We start from the raw sequence: 20,213 nt of genomic DNA on the forward strand, positions 1-20,213 counted from the left end.
TCCTGACTCAATGACTCATTTTAGGCTTTTTAAATTCCATTACACCATGCCTGGCCTTGTATTTCTTTGTTAATGTATAACTATTGGGTTCATTTTGCAAGACGTCAATGCTAAGTTGTTTACTGGGAGATTGTCATCAGCAGTGCAAATTAAATTATACCGCACTCTTTTCCAATTGTTAAGAGAAAAATATTTTCCCTCCAGAATGATCTCCTATTTTAAAAGTAATATTTAGTCCTACTATTAAAATCTGTATTTTCTTCATACATCTTCCATAAGCAAATCCAGTGTTAGAATGAAATGCTTTTAATGTGCTCTAGATGTAGCATTTACCATATCCTCATTAGTATATTATGATCCCTCTTCTGTGTCAGTTGGAAGGGAAATCACGTTGTTGGAAGCTTTGATTACTACTTGTAAGTGTGATCGTTGCTTCCTAGAGGCAGAAGACAACAAAAGAGTTGACAGACACTTAGGAATGTTGAGAAAAGGCAGGAACACAGGAAGGCTGGCTCAATGGATGCTAGAACTAGGTGAGGGTTTGCTGTTTGGGGAAGAAAGTTTAATCAGTTAAAGTTGGGCATCATTCAAGAAGTTTTCAAGGAAAACCAAAGACCAGCTAGAGACAAGGACCTTGAAATCCTTGCGGAAGGCAATAAAAGGTAAATTAAAAAAGAAAAAAGAAAAAATAAACCTAGACCATTTTTACAGGAAAGTGACATTGTCTAAGCACATAGGAATCTCTTCGGCAGTTTGTGAATCCTTTTTCTCAAGTATATGAGGGTATTTTAGCTGGCAGAAGCAGGTAAATGCAAATAAAAAATGAGACAGATTCAGTGGCAAGTGAACTGTCACAGCTTTGTCATCATTTATTCGTATTGCGATAGCACCTAGAACCTCAGAGGAACGTACAAACAACAAGGAGACAGTCTGTGCCCCAAAAGAGCAATGCTAACTCTTGATCCTCCCTAGGAAGAAGTGCTGCTGAATTTTCCCCGAGCACAGAAAACTGGCAGCCACTTTTACTGCCTCCTTGGGAGCTCTTCTTGAAAACATAGCTGAGAGAAGGAAACAGCGGAGATAGCCTTTAGAAAGGCCGTCTGGGCTACCTGAGGTGACTAGTGGTTTCTCTTCATTCCCACAGTAGAGTTCCTATGGGTATAGCAGGAATTTGACCCTGTCTCCTCCATCAGCACCATGAGGACGACAACACCACAGAAAGTGGAGCTGCTCTGCACACCCAGATTAGCTAGTCCTAGGCCCTTGCTCTACTCTAATATATTGCCAGTAACATCTTCCTTTTTTTAAGTAAATTATGCAGCTAGATCTTCCAAAGGCATCAGATACCACAGTGATAGGCACTGTATAAAAACCAAGATAGGCTAGATTGAGCGCTCATTCTGGACATACTTGTTAAAGTCTCTTGAAAACACTTCTTCAAATAATGATCTCTGTCTGAACTGAATCAAACCGTTCTATACTGATCTGATTCAAGGTGGTAAATACACAGGGTACACAGGGCCTACCCCAAAGACCACTGAATTTCAGTGTGCTTTGCATCAAGACCATAATGAACCAAAACATTTTCCATTTTAAACTGCCTTTGCTATTTTATTTGTCTGACCATTCAAAACCTGTATAGGAAAAATTTAAAAATACTGACACTGAATGCTAAAAAATTGGAAATGAGACAATCAGCAGTTGGATATATGTTAATGAAATTACATTTGTAAGAACAAAATATATCCCCAAAGTTCATCACAGACTTTCAACTCAACACTTAGGTCCTGTTCCTGTACAGGTTTATGCATCTTTAGATTTATGCCTGGTAAGCAGACACAGTGAAGTCAAATGATCTGTGAAAAGCTAGTACATGATTAAGCCTTTGCAGAATTGGGGCCTTATCTGTGTCTTTCTAGACTCCAACACAAAGAGGTATTCCCCCTTTTTTGAATGAAATATGAACTATTCATTTTGAGATTCCTTTCCCTGCTAAGTTCTTTGGTGCACAATTAACCTGGAAAAGATTTGTCCCATGTCACATTCCCTTCACGGCAAAAATTATTGAAGATAAATTGGTAGCATGGTCCCTGTGATTTCTCCTTGAATAGCAATCCAACATATATATAATTAATAAAAACAAGAGGCAATTTTAATAATACATAGTTTTCACCGGGGTAGGGGAGTAAGCTTACAAGAGGAAAATGTACAAAGTTATTCTTTCTATTCAGGGGGGAACCTTGTGACCCTCCATCTCAGATGCTCTGGCTTTAGCTGTAAAGACGGGATTTAGATTCAGAGTGTAATGACCTTTCTCGTATTGAGCATTCAGAGCATGTAGCTTTTTCGGCTTTTGGGAGAGTTACTGTACAATTTTTTTTTTTTTAAAAACCTCTTGTCTGAGATTCAGGCTCTCTCTTCTGAGCGCTCCACAGAGGCTTTGGAGAATCCACCCCAGCCCCCTTGTATTAAATGTTAACACTTCAAGAGCCCTCATGCCAGACAGATTAAAGCACATAGAAATTGTAGCATCAAGAATCCTAGATGTTCCAAAAAGGCAATCTAATGCTCTTGGCTGCATTATCTCAGATGACAATACGAGGACAGGATGTCAAATTTTAAAGTGTGCGTTGAAGATTTGGGGCAATTAAAGTGATCTGGTCTCTAAACAATTTAGTTTTAATTCTTAAAATGAAATCCTAAAACAATTACTTAGTGATTGAAAGGTCTTAATGATTTCCTTGTGAATCTGTAAATCTTCTCACAAGCCCCATAGGTATTGCAATAATAAAAGCAACAGAAATAATAAAAAAGTAATAATAATACCAGGATCTCAAAGCATTTTTGAGGGCTGGTAGGTAAGTGTCATTATACCCATTTTACAGATGGAGAAACTGAGGGGGAGAGAGAGACATGACTTTAAGCTGCAAGTTGCTGAGAGTATTTCATACACTTTGTAAGATTGGGTACTAAATCATTTACCCAAGGTCCCCCTGGATGTCTGATTTAGAGCTTAGAATAAAACCCATCTAATTAGGCAACTGAAACATGTCAGGTGACCCCTTATGTCCCACCAAAACAGCACAATTTTCAAAGACTCAGAAATTGCTCACAGCCTAGTGACAGGCCAAGAATTATTCTCATCGATCGTTTGGTGAATAATGTAGCATAATGAATGCATACAGCAAAGCTGCTATCTGTTTGCAGACAATTCAAGAACAGAAAAATGATGAAATGTTTCATCAGCTATTTGTTATGAGCTATTTGCTCAGCCCCCATTCAAGTAAAAATAATGAATGTCTCCTTTTCCAGTACATTTGAAAAAGCCATTTTTTATAAAATATATTATTTTTTAAAATATACATTTGGGGTAGAAACAAAAGTATGTTATTGTAATGAAAACGATCAGTGATTTAGTCATTCCAACTGCAGCTCTTCAGAGTCTGCTATGGAAAGCTACATATCTTAGGATGACAAATTTTAGACCAGCTCCTAGGCCATCGGAACATGAATTTTAACGACTTCCTATTAAAATATAGCTCTGTAAATAATCATAATGGCAGTGGGCACAAAGGGAAAATATATCCTTTGCTTAAATAGAAAAAGATTATCACAATTTTTGAGCATTTATTACCGGGGAGATTACCACCATGAATGCTAAGGACTATATTCTCATTTTTGGTGCATGCATGTACAAGTCTTACTAACACTGACTCCAACTGAGAACACTACTTAAGCCTGAGTTTAAGTCTGTCCCTATTCAGGAAGCTGTAGCTTCCACTGATTTTAGTGGGACTTGTTCTGCATTAATTTATAGCTGCTCATCTTTGACTGGTGATGAGTAACGATTCTATGGAAATGCTTCTCTGGATGCTGCAAGGCTGATCCTGTGCTATGCTGCCCCTGGCAACAATCTACACCTTCAGCACAGGTTTATGAGCTTTTGCCATACAAACAATTGGAGCATTTTAGCTTACTGATAAACTCACTGGAGAATAAACAGCTACTGCAGATTCTATACATTATTTTGACATGCATCTGTTGTCAAAGTATAAAGGGAAGAGGGGATCTTCCTTTTTCTTTTGATGTGCAGATTTCTCAGGAAAACGTATTTGATTTCAAATCATAGGAGACAAGATTTCTGTGACATTCCCAAAAAGGAGAGGAACAGGTGTTAATCTAACAATGAATATCAGACTGAGACTCGAGAATTCATAGCCATTCATGAATCTGTACAGTGTAATCGTGAGTACTGGAGAACAACAATGAGAAAATTAGATTTTAAGAAGCATGAGTAAGAGTGCTAGCTGCTGTCTCGATGGATTTGAGCCTCATACATTCTGCTAGCAAGGCTAATTTTGGAGCAGTGTGATTAGCACTGAACTATACTTTGCAATTAGGGGCAAATAGAATTCATAATTACTTTTAGTTGCAGGCAATATGTCCAACTCCTGCTATGTTAGTGCACGGCTAAGTAATGCAAAGTTATTGTTGTTGATGTCACTTCTCTGCAATGCCACTGTTTCTTTCTCCACAGATCTTTTACAAGGATGCAAGAAGAGCAAGTTTCTTTACAAGTGTAAGATGCAAGATCTTTAAAAATCATTTGGAATGGAAATGAACCCTGCATACATCTAGAGATTCAGAAATATTAAGAGAGCAATCCTTAGTTATTGCACCTCTGAATAGGAGATGGGTAAGCAGAATCTCACAACTAGTGCCCCCACCCCCATAAGTTTCAGCATAGGAAGGGTTTGGGGTATGCTCTGTGTCAGGCTATCTGGAATGGCTCACGACTGAGTGCGCCAACTTCAGGGCAGACTGTCATAAAACAGAGCAGACACCCCAAATCAGTTGTATGTTCTATAATTAGATTTCACTAACCCAGTAAATGTGTACTCCCAAAATACTATAATAGTCTTATAATGACAACAAGGAGTCCGGTGGCACCTTAAAGACTAAGAGATTTATTTGGGCATAAGCTTCAGATGCCTCTGAAGAAGTGAGGTTTTTTACCCACGAAAGCTTATGCCCAAATAAATCTCTTAGGCCTGGTCTACACTAAGGGGGGGGGGGTCGAATAGCGTAGCTGAACTTGAACTACCTTAGTTCGAAGTACTCACCCGTCCAGACGCCGCGGGATCGAAGTCCGCGGCTCCCCCGTCGACTCCGCCACCGCCATTCTCGGTGGTGGAGTTCCGGAGTCGACGGGAGCGCGTTCGGAGTTCGAACTATCGCGTCTAGATTAGTATAGACGTACCCTTAGTCTTTAAGGTGCCACCGGACTCCTTGTTGTTTTTGTGGATACAGACTAACACGGCTACCTCCTGATACTAGTCTTATAATGGCGTCCCAGAGAGTCCCCTTAGACACTCTAGTCTATCTTGCCACCCAGGCAAGCCGGACTATGTGATAAATGGTCGCATACACCACAGATAAAAAATATTCAGGTTGTTCCCAGTCCCAAGAGACTAATCACTTACCCCAGGTCAATTTGTACCTTAAATCTCATACCAAAAGCAATGCCTGTAGCCAATTCTGTAATAAACTAGCTAAATGTTTATTAACTAGGGAAAAAAAATAAAAGTTATGTTCAGGTTAAAGCAGGCAACATAGGTGCACAAATGAGCAGTGCCAGGTTTACAATGGTGCCAGTGGCTCCATGGAGCCAGGCCCTTGCTCAGAAGAGGCCCCGGCCTGCTCCGGTTGCACTGTGCCCCGAGACCCCCACTGGATCCCCTCGCCCACCACTTGCTCCTCGTGGCCTGCCCGCTGGCTGGCCGAGGGCTCCTCTATGCCCCTGGCCCCAACCCCTCGCTCCTCTCTGCCCCCTGGCAGGACCCCAGTGCACCTCTGGCTCCAGGCCTGAGGGGCCCTGCCTGTCTCCCCAGAGCTGAGCTGCCTGGGACTGGTGCAGAAGCCTGGCCAGTCTCAGCCTGGGGGATGTGGGGGGCTTGTCTGGGCCCCTCCAGGCAAGTACGTCTTGAGGGAGCCCAGCCGGGGCAGGCCACAGCCTGGCTGATCGCACCACTCCTGAAGGGACAGAGCGATTCCCGGCCCCCGGACCAGCCCTGGCTGCGCTGCCGGCTCAGCCCACCAGACACAGTCACCTCCCAGCAGGGCCGGTGAGTGCAGCCGGGAGGTAGGGCATGGGGGAGTGGGTCTCTGGGGAGTTTGGGTGGGTGCGTGTGCTGGGCTGTGAGGGGGCAGGGAAGATGTGTGTGTTGGGGCAATACGGAGTGGGGGGTTCTGTGTGGGGTATTGGGCAGTTGTAGTGGGGCTGTGGGCAGGGGGGTGCTGGGCAGGGCGCTGGGCATTTCTGGGGGAGGTGTGGGTCCGGCGGGCATAGCGGGTCCAGCGAGGCTCTAGTCATAGGGAGTCAGGGGGGTGTTGGGTGGGGGGGCTCTGTGGCATGGGCCTGCCCCCCTGAGGGGAAGGGACATGCTGGCATCACAGGGCCACTGTGCATCTGGCAACTGCCGGTTTGTAAATAGTGCCCTCACACTGGGCTGCGTGGAGTGGGGCCCCCCCTGACATGCCATGCCCCTGGCTGGCCCCTCGGTCTGGGGACTGACCTCCCTGCGCCATGCTCCATTGCCTCCATGGGGGCCCACAAATATGTTTGGTGCCAGGCCCACAAAAGGTTAATCTGGCCCTGCAAATGAGTTACAGTATGTGATTCTAAAGAGATAATCATCTGTCAGCACTGAATATCTTCTTTTCGGGGTTAACCCATGCTAAGCAGCATGAGGATCTCGTTGCTTTTGTTTAGGAATCTTTGTCCTTGCAGACAGCATGAAAGAGATCCAGTTTCTTCTTGTCCAGAATTTTTATCCCCTCCACTCCAGAGTCCAAAACTGATGGGACGAGTTCATCTGTAGGTCTCCCCTTCCTGGAGGGATTTAGGAATGCAGTCCACAGGGCCTTTGTCCTTTGATGCTACACGATACCTTATTTGCCTTCAATGGGCAATTTTTGGATGCAGGGTGCACATTTTACCTCAATTAATTATTCTTTTCCTGTTCGGTGAGTTACACAATTACAGAGATTTACAGTGCAAACACTCAATATAACCGTACACCATGTGCTACAGAGGTTATAAGCGAGCAAGCAGCATCCCACATGCATTTTATAAAGTCTAAACACTAAACATGTTCTTATGAGCTTAACAGCCAATATCTATTTTGATAATGCTAACACGCAGGTAAAGAAGACTGATTTCCAGCTTTACATTTGTATGTGTTCAGAGGCCTGGGGCCTTGGCATGAGCTGGCCCCTGATCTGCCAGTGTCACATCCTCCACTATGGTTTTAGGGTCAGTTGTCTGTTTTTTCTGCTTCAATTGCAGCTAAAGTCTCATGCTCTCACAAGATTTCTATCATCCGATATAATTTAATTTTTTGGACTCAGACCGTAGCCTTAAACTTTGACACAAGGTAAATCAAAACCCAAATTAAAAAAAAAAAACAAGAAACCACCCCTCAGGTCATCTCTACTTCAAATGTGTATTTCTAAATCTGCAGAATAGCAATTTAGCAATTCCTACCTATGGGCTAGAAAATGGGAGTTCAGTCTTCTGCTCTTCCAGTAGATGTAGATCCTGGACAAAGTCTGCAAAAACAGCTTGGACTTTGGACTTAAAGGGAATGGGTTCTTCAAGCTCTGTAAGAAATAAGCACATGGTTTCCTCAGTGGATCCAAAGGAAACGATCAGTGCTGGTCAGATTATTTGAAACAAACAATATCCATTAGGAATTTAGCCCCCTTTTAAAGTGAATTATATTTTGCAAACCAATCCTGAATTCCATAATACATTTGTGCTTCATGAGTAGTCATAAATCCTGCTGTTTTATATCTTTTAAAATGACTATTCCAAAATAATAGCATAAGACGCATCTTTCACTCTGCATGTGTCAGGTCTGGTTTTGCCCATCCTTGATTCAGATGCTCAATACAGTTGTAGCTCTCTCAATGGAATGAGTAATCTAACACAACTAAGACATTAAAAACAAACCATGAGGAATCGGGAATAGTAAGACCCCCACAATAAGGTTTTATAAGATCTTCTGTTTAATTTATCTTTGTCCTCAATACATGTCTCATGGCCGTGCCACATTGCAAACCCCATGGCAGGTCTGCTCCCTACGCCTGCACGATTGGTTGGGAGGTGTACAAATATAACTGAAATAGTGGCACACATTAAACGACGTGCTTAGAGGGACATTTTTTGTATCTTGCTGAAATCTTTGTGTAAAAAGCCCTCCCATCACAGAACATGAAAAACATCCCCTACTTCCCAAAATCCTTTCTGGATGCTATTTTAAAAATCCGTGTGTGGGAGAAGGGGAGAGTGAAGTGAAGGGATATCTGTGATAACAGCCCCACTCCATCTGTGGCTTTGATGAGCTTCTTTCCTCAACACAGTCTCACTCCATAGCCAGAAGCTGTTTCCATGCTGCTTTGTTCCACATGAGTTTGGCTCTTGAGACACATGTTAAAGCTAATTAATAGATGGGGTGGCAGAGCAGGGCTTTATAAAAGGCACTGCTAATGATGTGCTGCCTTAACTCCCCTTCATCTGCCATGATTTGGCTTGGTTTAGGATTTACCTATGCACTGTATCATGTGTATTCTCCACACTCTACTATGAATATTAATATAACAATCTCAAATATAGGCATTTTTAGTCATATAAAAAGAAAATTAATTTTGATTCTTTTTAAGTTGAGACAGGGCGGAATTGCTCTCTGGTAGGAAATGCATTTCATAATCTATGCCTGAGCATGGGAAAATAATTACGACTAGAGTAGGCCTGAAACACACCCTTTAATTCTCGCTGCAGAGAGATGGCCATCCAGGTGCATAACTCTCTCCACTTCAAACCTCTCTGGACCACTTCATATCCAGAGGAAACACTGTGTAATTGCATCCTGCCAGACGCAGCAGTCTCCATTCACAGTAGGCAACATCTGTGCGCCAACCAATTGACAAATCAACACATTCTGCTTAACCTTCCTGCAAGTCTGACTTGGGATAGGCTCACTAATGACTGAACCAATTTAAAAATTAAAATGAGCTTCTGTCTAGATACCATGGAAACACTGAGAAATCTGCAGGGCAAATTTAACTAACAAAGAGCTTTGCTTCTTTTTGTAAAGTAGAGAGTGAAACAACATAACAAATACTTCAATGCCTGAACTTATTCCTGCACACAATCCCAAGAACAGCATCTCCCTCTCCCCTCCAACCTAGATAGGTTTAATTTTACAAAATATACAATAGCTTTAATGGCGGGATAAAGTAGGTGATAAACTGAGCTTTTTAAAAAACACAGCTCTGCAAAGTTCTAGAAACATAAGCACAACTAAACACACACACACACATATATATTTTTTTTAATGGAAAATTTTTGAGCTCCATTTTTCAACAGAAAACTGAAAGCCCAAAGCTCTAGCTTCATCAAATTTTTCCATGGAAAGAAGAACTTTCTGACCAACTCTACTCAGCAGTCTTGAGGACCCATTGAGGCAGCAGACAAGTGGCCAAATTTTCAAAAAACAAACAAACAAAAACACACACACTAGAGCTATAGGATGGTAAACACTTTTGAAAATGTAGCCACTTCCTTTGGGTGCCAAAACAGCAACCAATCTCTTCTGGACATCTGAGAGCAATGATGGGTGCTGAGTAATCTGGCCAGAGGGACCAGCTCTTTGTTTTGTGTTTGTACAGCACCTAGCGCAATGGGGTTCTTGGTCTATGACTCCTCAGCACTATGGTAATAGAAATAATAAATAATAATAGTTAGCCCTGAGTTAACACCCATTACACACCTTGCACCACTCAACCCATCCACCCAGAAAAAGTAAATAGGATTTGCAGTGCAACCAAGAGAAACATGAACCGAGGTCTCTCAATTGAGAAAGTTTGACCCAAGCAGAACATATCTGGGCCCTGTAACCCTAGTGTCCAACTGATCTCTAGAGGGCAAGAAAGAGGCTGAAAAATGACCAAGCAAGATACAAAACACAGGTGGGAAGAAGAGGACAATACAGACAAGCCTGAACTGAGAAACCCAACAGACGGTGAGACGTTCTGATGTGAAGCTGAAAACAAAATATAAATATCTGAGCAAGTAATAAAAAATTTCATGGATTCATATCATAAGAACGAGTGATTCCATTTTGGTTTATCCATTTGATTGTTTGGAGGGGGCCAGAAAAATAACTCTGTTGAGAAAACGTCTTTCTATTTTGCATTAAACTTTATATTTACATTTTCTGCCAGTTTCTTCCCAGCACTGATTGTGTCTTAATTCTATGGTGCCAAAAAGGAATTTTAAAGTGATTAAGATGACTAAGCTAAATGAATCCAAATATTAGCAAACCACCAGCAATGCTCCTGAAATATAAATGTTAATTTTGTGGGGGTGAGAAATTCTAGTTAGTTGGAATTTACAAGCAATTTCAGACACCGATATGCAGGGAGGATGAAATTGAAAGTAATCTATTTTTATGTATTTGGAAGTGCCTTCCATTTCTGGCTGGCTGTGTGCATTTCGAGATATATGGTAAGTAATGTATCTCTTCCACTGGCATCTTAGTATTCTGACTTAAGGAAGAGATGTTCCACAGACAGGCAAGTTTGTATATTGTAAATGTGGTTCTAAGAAATGTGCCTTTCTTGATGGACTGTGTGTTGCAAACTTAGAGCCTCTTCTTGCATTCCTAGAATGCAGGATTGGCCCGATGTAGTGTGCTTATAAAGAAGATCCTACAGGGCAGATTACAGCTGCCCTTCATGGATATGGAAGAGTGGGAAAGGGGTAAGAAGCCAACCTGCTTATGCAGCCCTGTGCAAGCTAGAGAGAGGAGGGGCTGTGCCAACTTGACAGTCTCCCTCAAAGAGCACCGTAACTCCAACCCACTCAGAGCTGATCTGTCACATGGGGGATGTGTACAACATCCTTTGGAAGAGTGGTAGATCACCCATTCCAGTCGTGGCTACCCATAAAACGCCTGGATGAATTCTTGCTAAGTCATCCAGAATACCTTCCGAGGGCTTCTGCTACAGTATGGGCCCTTTACACATACAATGCAACCTATGGCATAAAGCCACAATCTGGTTTACCTGCTGTGTACACCTTTGCAGACATCATTCATGATTTGTTCATGCTTGTGCACAACACACAAAAGCTGCCAGAGGGTCGTATTTTGCAGGAAGCAAGCTGAAAAAAGTAGCAAAAACAAAAACACTGTGTAAACAGAGGGTAAATCCAGCACAGAAACCAAATGAATTGTCAAATTCCAGGAGGGTACGACGGAAAGGAAAAATCTCTGGGAAACATCTGGCAATGTCCCTCTAAATTAGCAGTTCTCAGCCAGCGGTCCGGGATTCCCTGCGGGGCTACAAGCAGGTTTCAGGGGGTCCAGCAAAATAAACCAGAGAGCAGGATTGGCTTTAGACTCGCTGGAGCCCAGGGCTGAAAACCGAAGCCAAGCAACTTAGCTTTGTGGGCCCCCTGTGGTGTGGATCCCCGGGCAATTGCCCTGGTTGCTACCTCCTAACACTGGCCCTGGCTACTGGATATGCAGAAAAAACAGTTGTTATGGCAATGGAATTTGTATAGCATGTTAGGGGAGTCTCAGAAACAGGGGCAGCTCTAGCCATTTCGCCGCCCCAAGCACGGCGGCACGCAGCAGGGGGCGCTCCGCCGGTCGCCGGTCCCGCGGCTCCGGTGGACCTCCCGCAGGCTTACCTGTGGATGCTCCACCGAAGCCGCGGGACCAGCGGACCCTCCGCAGGCACGCCTGCGGGAGGTCCACCAGAGCCGCCTGCTGCCCTCCCGGCGACCAGCAGAGTGCCCCCCGCAGCATGCCGCCCCAAGCACGCGCTTGGCGTGCTGGGGCCTGGAGCTGCCCCTGCTCAGAAAAAAAAAAAGGTTGAGAACCCCTGCTCTAAATAGCATAGCCAGAACTTCACTAGTAGTGTACTGGATTCATAGAATACCAAACAAGGATAACTGTATCTCTCTGTATTTATAGCAGCTGTCATTTGTATAATATGGGCTTCGTGCTAAAGTAATGGGTGAAAGATGTACACCTCAGCCATTCTACGAGAATGTTTTGCATTCAGCCATAACATTTTCAAACAGCCTATTTGTAGATTTGCCAGGGACATGGCTGTAGACCTAGATCACTGTCTAAACTGACAATATCATTTTGGATATTCTAAGCAAAGAACCAACAAATTGCTGAATTGTAATGGCAGTTGTTAAATATAAATTCACATATAAATTCTCTGAAGCCAGCAGAAGGTCATTACATTTAGATGGAGGAGACCTGGGATGCTGAGTGGATTCAGTGCCTTCATGTGATGATGAGGCAATAGAAAGCGAGTGCTTCAAGGAGGTTTTTTTTGTTTTTTGTTTTTTAAATCTTGGTGGTTATGGAAGATGTTTGGATATGGAACACACCAGACAGCTGGACTAGAATAGCCTCCATGGAGCCTTATGTGACTCTCCTAAGGGTGGAGGAGGATGGAAGGATCCATATAGAAGTAGATTGGCCAGACTGGCCTACACTGATCTTTTGGGCTGCCCATGTCCCAACTCCACCTGCCTCTCTCTGCTGCTGCACACAGAGCTCACGGAACCATGGAGGAGGGACAAAATCCTCCATGGCACCAGGGAGTCCTGTCTTCCCCCTGAGCTGTGGAAATGTAGCAGTTCCTCTGCCTGGGGAATCACTGCAGAGGCAGGATTTATCCATCTGTGTTTCAATTGTGGTCTGTATATTATTTTATTAGCCTATTTTTCCATCTTCTTAATGTACAGTCAGGTTGGATTCCCAAAGCCTATCCCACCTTTAGTCTTCACGGTGAGAGCAATGACTGGCATCCTCCAGGAAAATGTAGAATGGAAAGTGTTCGTCCATGGCAACAAAAGTCAACTAGAGCAGTGGTTCTCAAAGCCGGTCTGCCGCTTGTTCAGGGGAAGCCCCTGACGGGCCGGGCCAGTTTGTTTACCTGCCATGTCCACAGATTTGGCCAACCGCAGCTCCCACTGGCCGCAGTTCGCCGCTCCAGTCCAAAGGGGGCTGCGGGAAGCGGCATGGGCCAAGGGATGTGCTGGCCGCCTTTCCTGCAGCCCCTATTGGCCTGGAGCGGCGAACCGCGCCAGTGGAAGCCACGATCGGGTGGACCTGCAGACGCAGCAGGTAAACAAACCAGCCCAGCCCGCCAGGGGCTTTCCCTGAACAAGCGGCGGACCGGCTTTGAGAACCACTGAACTAGAGCCAAAGCAGAGAGACGAAGGAACCACCGATGCTGTTGTTCAAAATAGACCCGTGATGCAGAAACCCATTTTCTCCCAAGTAGGATATCAGACGATCACTCCTTAGGGCTGCCCTGATAACAGGTATCTGCCTACTACTTAAGGAGTGTAAATGCTGCTTCACAATAACTGATCAGAACGAGACAGATTAGCCCCCACCAAGGAGTCAAACCCCCTTAAGAAGAAAGTTCCTCTAGGAAGATACCATTTGCACCTGCAGCAGGCGCTTTACAGATCACTGTGGAACACTGTGCTACCATTGTACACTCACTTTGCATAGATGCAGATGACTATTACAAACGGCTGTTAGATGGTGGAGAATCAGGCCCATCTGGAAGATTCAAGGATTATGGTCTTAAATAGGGGCTGTGGCCTAATCAGGAGCCTTGGAGGTCTCCCAATCAGAGCAACAGGGACAGAGTTTGGCCCCAGGTTGGGCTTCACGGACCCCAGTCCCAGATGCTGTCTGTAGAGGGTTGGAGTGTGACGACTCCCAGGACCCTCCATGGACCTGGATCCAAGACCTACAGAGCCTGACAGCCACTAACTGAATCTGAACATTCCCCAGGTTTGGAGAGGTTGAGATGAAGGGTTTCCATTTTGGTCCCTCTACAATAGTGTGATAAATGGGACTGAAATTCCAAAATCAGTACCTAGGACCAGTGGGCTCAGTCTTGCACCCACTAACTCCAATGGGAGTTTTGGTATTGACCTTACTGGGTACGAGACAGGGCCCACAGATTTCAGTCCCTGTTGAGTCTATCACTCTGTATAATCTAAATCTAACCTATTCTATGGAGCCGGTCACTTTAACCTTCCAAGATAGGTAAATCAGGGTCCATGCAGCTTACAGCATGAATGTGGAGAAACATTTCAGATGAAACCTTAAAAACTGAGTTCCTGGCCCTTAAAGTATGTCAGTTTCACTAAGAGAAGGTGTTTGCACAAATGGTCTTTGCCAAAAAGTGTCCCTTTGTCCCATTAACATTTGCTAGTTGCTATCATCCACTTCAGAAGTAGCTGAATTTCAAGCAGTGGGGGAGAGGGCCTGATTAGACTAGAAGGTCTGATTTTCCAGTGCCTTGCACGTTGTGTAATCATTACCATCTGTGCAAAGTGGATGTACAACAGTGACAGCTTGAGTGGCTTACATTTGCACACAGTAAGTGACTAGACATGGTGAATCCAACATATAATTTGTAATGTGCTTCTGTATGGCAGTTTAGAGACTAAACATTTCAGAGCAGATACCTTGTTTCCTTATTTGTCTGTGAAGCACCTAAACCCTTCCTTGGTGCTACAGAGATAATAAATTATCTGAAATTCCTGACTCCTGCCCATCTTCACAAAACATGAGAGTCACAGCTGACACTGGTTCACAGCAGAATGACTTAAGAGAAAAAAAAATGAAGATTCCAGGGTAACATTTTACCTGAGTTCTGTCCTACAGCATTTTATAACAGACCAAGACTTTTACTGTTTCTGCATTCCTCCCACAAGAGCCAATACATGATGTCAGTGAAAATGGCAAATACCATTTCACTGACATATCACATCAGCTGCTATGGACTCTTAAAATGTCAGGGTAAGTTCCATTACAATGTCAGTGGAGTTACCCTTTTTTCTCTTTTCTATTTGAAAAGTCATTTCAAATAAAACTTTACCTAAAAAAATCTGGTTCATTTTGGATTCTTGCTAAATCTGGCCCCCATTTCACTGGTGCAATTCAGAAACTTTTACTTATAAGCAAAGACTGTTTTCCCCACCAAGCATTGAGAAATAATTGGTCAAGTCACACAGCAGCTGGAAAAATGGGGAAAATAAATGATCCCAACAAATCAATTGCTAGGGCACTGATCCACGTTGAAGCCCCATTAAGGTAAACGTAAGCACAGAAGAACAACGTGGAGCAATTTGCAGCATCAGAGCCTCAGTGCCGAGCTGCATCTCTCTGGCATGCCAGAGTGGTGGGTAGGTTAAGAGGAATTCTGCATGTGGAAGGTGAGTTCAAACATATCTTTGTGGTGTATTTCATTTTAAAACAGAAGCGATTGGAAAAAGGTATCCTACCCTTTTAAGGCTCAGACCTAAGGAAACAGGCTTGCTTCAGCCATAGTCCTCAAACAACACAAAATGAACCCATCCCCCATCTTTCCTATCTAAACTCTTAATACAAGAGTGTGTGTACATACATACACCCAGATTTATATGGTATATATACACACGCACAACTATAATCCTATACATGTACATACATATGACACACGTGTGCACATGCATTCCCTTATGGCAGAGGTCCCTAAACTGTGGGGCACACCCCGGGGCACAGCAGGCCGGGCTAGCCCAATGGGGGTTGGGATGGGAGCACCACCAGCCCTGTCCCACCCCCCAGCTCTGCTCCAGCCCCGCACCTGGCCCCATCCTCAGCGCAGCTCCACACCAGGCTGGGGGGCCCAGCTGTGACTCCACTCCTGCCTCCGCTCCCAACCTCGGCCCCTGGCTGCAGTTCTGTTCCCGGCCTGGGGCCGAGGCTGGGGGGCAGGGGCGGGCCTGGCTGCCAGGCTCTGATTTTGCCATCCAGTCTTGGCCCCGGCCATGGTTCTGGCCCCAGACGCACGCCCAGCTGTGACCCCAGACCCCTTACCCCGGCCATGTCCACCGCTCCTCTGGCCCCAGACCCACAGCCCTGCTCCTGGCCCCAACTCTGGGGGTGGGGACACAGACAGGGAGAAAGGGGGGTGCAACCTTCAAAAGTTTGGGGATCACTGCCTTATGGAATCAGCTGCCTGCTGCAAACGAGACTCCTCACAAGTCCTTAAGGGAACATCTGCAAACATGCCCATCCTATTCAGCAGAGTACATGTATAATTGACTTTCACTCCATCCCCACTAGGACTGATGCAGGTACCTTACTTCCCACCTAACATTTCTGTTATTGGGAATATAGCGCTCTGAAAGGCTCTGTGTCAGCCTGAGTGAGCCTCATGGAGTCTCGAATTGTCAAATCTTTCCAGGTGTCTTCCATAGGATGGTTATCATTCTGGCTAATCCTCTGGGTTAGGAAGGAGAGTCTATGCACAGGGTAGTCTACTACTATCTGAATTACAGAAGCACCTCATGGCCCTAATTGAAATCAAGATCCCATTGTGCTAGGCTAGGTATTATACTGTACGTACATATAGTAAGAAACAACCCTTGTTCCAAAGTGGTTACAAACTAAATATACAAGGCAGATAAAGGGCAGAAGGAAAGGAAGCAATATTATCCTCACTTTACTGAAGGGAAATCCAGACGCAGCAAGATTAAGGCCCCAAATCCATCAAACACGTAAGCAAGGCCTGAGTGTCCCACCTAAATCATACAGCAAATCTGTGTCACGGCTGGGAATGGAATGCACATCTCCTGAGGCCAGTACCTTAACCACAAAACTGCACTTCCTTTTTTAATGGAGCGTGTGGGGATTCCTAGAATAACATGAACCCCAAAAGATTTGAAATCTGTTCCTAACTTGCAACCTACAACATTCAAGTGGAGTTTAGAATTAAGCAAAACACATTCACCCATTCCTCTTTCAATGTAATTTTCCACTCTTGCTACAAAAAGCAATTTATTCAGCTCTCCAGGGAGCCATACAAAGTGTGCCCTCTTCATTGGCCCTGCACTTCTACAGAGCACACAACCACATTATTTTCTTCTCAATTTTTATTTTGCCTGACAGGTTCTTTTAAAACCTCTAGCAAGACAATAAATAAAAGCAGGAGGTGCAAAGAAATAGGGGTTAACCTGTGCCATCCCTCAGGTAAGCCCATATTTCAGCACAACTAGGCATGACGTTCCCTAGGGGAGGCTTCTGTAAGAGAGGACCCTGTCGCTTGCACATTGCTACACAAGCGGGGTACATGCATAATGCATTCCAAGCTACAGTCATGAGATAAATGCACGGCTGCATCAATCCTCTTCTAGCAATATATCTGAAGGATCTAGCTTAATAAAAATTTGCATTTGTACGCTGCTTTTCATCCAAAGATCTCAAAGTCCTTTACACATATAATTATTAATATATATAATTATAATTATTAATTATATCCCATAGCGCCCCTGTAAGGCATATAAGCATTACTATCCCCATTTTACAGATGAATAAACAGAGGAATAGAAATTTTAAGTGTCCAAGATCACACAGTTGGTCAGTGGCAGAGTCAAGAACACAACCCAAGATCCCCATCTCCTACCTTCCCTCCCCCCCAGCCCCCACCAATCCTAACTAGTAAAGAATGTTTCTGCTCTAGCTGCAAGAGCTCTAATTATTCATAAAAATTAATATGCAAATAGTAGAAGGGGACAAATTGCTCCTTCCTCACAGCAGATAAGAAAGGGGCTGCTAGACGTGCTGCCAGAACTGGTGGAGCCAGGGAGAACAAGAATTTTGACATGTCTGTTAGGCCTTGTCTTCACTATGAAAAAAGAGAGAACTCGAGGTAATGAACACAAGGTAAAAGCCTTTAAAGACAAGGCAATTTATAGTTTTCATATGAGTTAACAGGTCAAGTTAAAGACTCCGGGGGAGCCTAGTTTATTACTCAAGCTGCTAACTTGTGTTAAAACTATGAGGATCTTCACTAAGATTTTACCTAGAATTAGGTAACTTTTTTTTCCCCATAGTGAAGACAGGCCTCAGAAGCTGAGCAGCAGAAAAGGAAAGGGGAAATGCTGCTATTCCAGTAGAGAGAAGAGGGTGGCAGCAGGGGCTGTAACATATAATAGAGAACTATTTTAACTAGACCAGTGGTTCCCAAACTTGTTCCGCCGCTTGTGCAGGGAAAGCCCCTGGGGAGCCGGGCCGGTTTGTTTACCTGCCACATCTGCAGGTTCAGCCGATCGCAACTCCCGCTGGCCGTGGTTCGCTGCTCCAGGCCAATGGGAGCTGCTGGAAGCGGCAGCCAGTATGTCCCTCGGCCCACGCCGCTTCCCGCAGCTCCCATTGGCCTGGAGCTTTCCTTTCATTTCCATCTATCGGTCACGCACCGGGAACATCTGAGAGATGTTTCATTTCAATGACCTGAGTGCATTATTGAGCACAAGTCCATGATGGCCTGGAAAGTTAAGTGTGTAGCTTCTCTACTATTTAAAATGATTTGTATACCAGTTTGTCAGACTCACTGATTTACATATGAATTCATGACAATGTATGTGCGAACAACAAACTTACACCTCTGGCTGAAGAACCTTATGGAAGGAAATCTTTCTATTAAATTACATACATGAAGATGTACATTTGCCTAATACGGTGAAAGTTCAGTGGTCCCTGCTGGCCATATTTATAATGAATGGAAACATATTCACTAGTCTAGAGGATGTTTTGTATTTACAAGCATAATTCAGATTTGAAGAGCAGAAAATCTGTCAAATCACATGGAAGATCTACAAAGAAAAAACAACAATTTAACTCAACGCGAAGCAAAACCATTCAAACACCTCACAGGAGGCATTTGCACCTGGAAGGATAAGACCCCAGGTAACTGATTTATTAATTACTCCCCAGTAATTTTCTCAAGACTGCAGGGCTTAAATAGAACGTGTCAAATTCTTTTTCTGAGCAAGTTGGGAGGTTGTTAAAAAGTGCATTTATTTTGATCCATGAGCAGATTTAACAAAAAAAAACAAACAAAACTTCAGTGAAACTGGAAATCCTAGAACAGTTGTTTATTGCAGAGAAAAGAATATAAATAGGTATTGTTATGCACATATGCAGTTTCAAGGCTTCTCACTGACATGCCCATCTATTAAAATGACTTTTTGTACTGGCTCACACATTAATCAGACCCTTCCAAACACTGATAGACTTAGATGGGTCCCCTGTTTAACACTAAGTTGTGTCTCTGAATGCAGTGACAGCACTGCCACTTGGCTGCCATATGGCTTTTTGCATTTAGCATTTATCACTTTTCATGCCTATGTGCCCAGAGAACACCCAGGAAAGGAGAACACAGTTCACAGGCACTTGCTCCTGTCAGAAAGGCTCCGTGTATTGCCACGGGCACTTAAAAACCCCACTGAGACAATACAGGATGTCAGAATATATGTGGCACAAATGTAAAAGCCGCAGGTGCTCCGTCAGAGGAAAGGATCATGCCAGAAAAATGCATCAGGAAACTCATTCAAACAGAGAATCGTCATGAAGCAACATGAAACAAGTCACATTTGCATACAAGGGATGGGGATATCTAGAAGAGGACAGAACTCCAACTGGTCTACAGCAGAGCGCATATGGCCTTTATGTGGGGAGACAATTTCCTCCAGGTTTATTTTTCAATGACTGGGAAGACCTGAATTTGTTTGGAATACAAGAAAAGATGCAGTAGACCAGAAATTGTTTTCAGACACCTTTAAACTTGAAAGCACCGGGTTAGCGTGGCCCAGGAGCTATAACCTTTCTGAGCCAAAGCCAGGGGATGTCTATTAACAGTGCAAAGTTAGTAGGTATAAATGACATAGAATATCAACACTAGAAGGGACCTGAGAAGGTCATCTAGTCTAACCAGCTGCTCAAAGCAGGACCAATCCCCAGACAGATCCTTACCCCAGTTCCCTAAATGGCCCACTCAAGGATTGAACTCACACTCCTGGGTTTAGGAGGCCAATACTCAAACCACTGAGCTATCCCTCCCCCTTTCCTTTAAAAAGTGACCAGTTTGTGTATCTACCTCTGAGGTCAAAGCAAACACAGCCCTCTATAACAGCTGGAAAAGAAATTGAATAATCTAGTTTATCTGTCCTTGATGAGTGAAATGTAAACAGTAAACAAACAGCATAAATGGTCAAATAAATTAAAAATGCAGATAATGGTGTTTGGATTCCCCCCCCACCCAAGTATATGATT

At 43.9% G+C, this 20,213-nt stretch overlaps 1 protein-coding gene across 10 annotated transcripts in view; it reads right to left on the reverse strand.

The window, feature by feature from the left end:
- Positions 1 to 20,213, reverse strand: part of GRM7 (glutamate metabotropic receptor 7) — a 1,280,044-nt gene that overhangs the window by 1,078,456 nt on the left and 181,375 nt on the right. For 5 of the 10 annotated variants that reach the window (XM_039481464.1, XM_039481463.1, XM_039481465.1 and 2 more), the window contains 2 exons: positions 11,131 to 11,227; positions 7,547 to 7,662 (listed from right to left, as the gene is read on the reverse strand). The gene's annotated coding sequence lies outside the window, so the exon portion shown is untranslated. The remainder of the gene's footprint in view (positions 1 to 7,546; positions 7,663 to 11,130; positions 11,228 to 20,213) is intronic. The other 5 variants (XM_039481474.1, XM_039481469.1, XM_039481471.1 and 2 more) reach the window with 1 other exon arrangement.

The sequence above is a fragment of the Mauremys reevesii genome, linkage group 7 (assembly GCF_016161935.1).
Source record: "Mauremys reevesii isolate NIE-2019 linkage group 7, ASM1616193v1, whole genome shotgun sequence".
Classification (NCBI taxonomy): domain Eukaryota; kingdom Metazoa; phylum Chordata; order Testudines; family Geoemydidae; genus Mauremys; species Mauremys reevesii.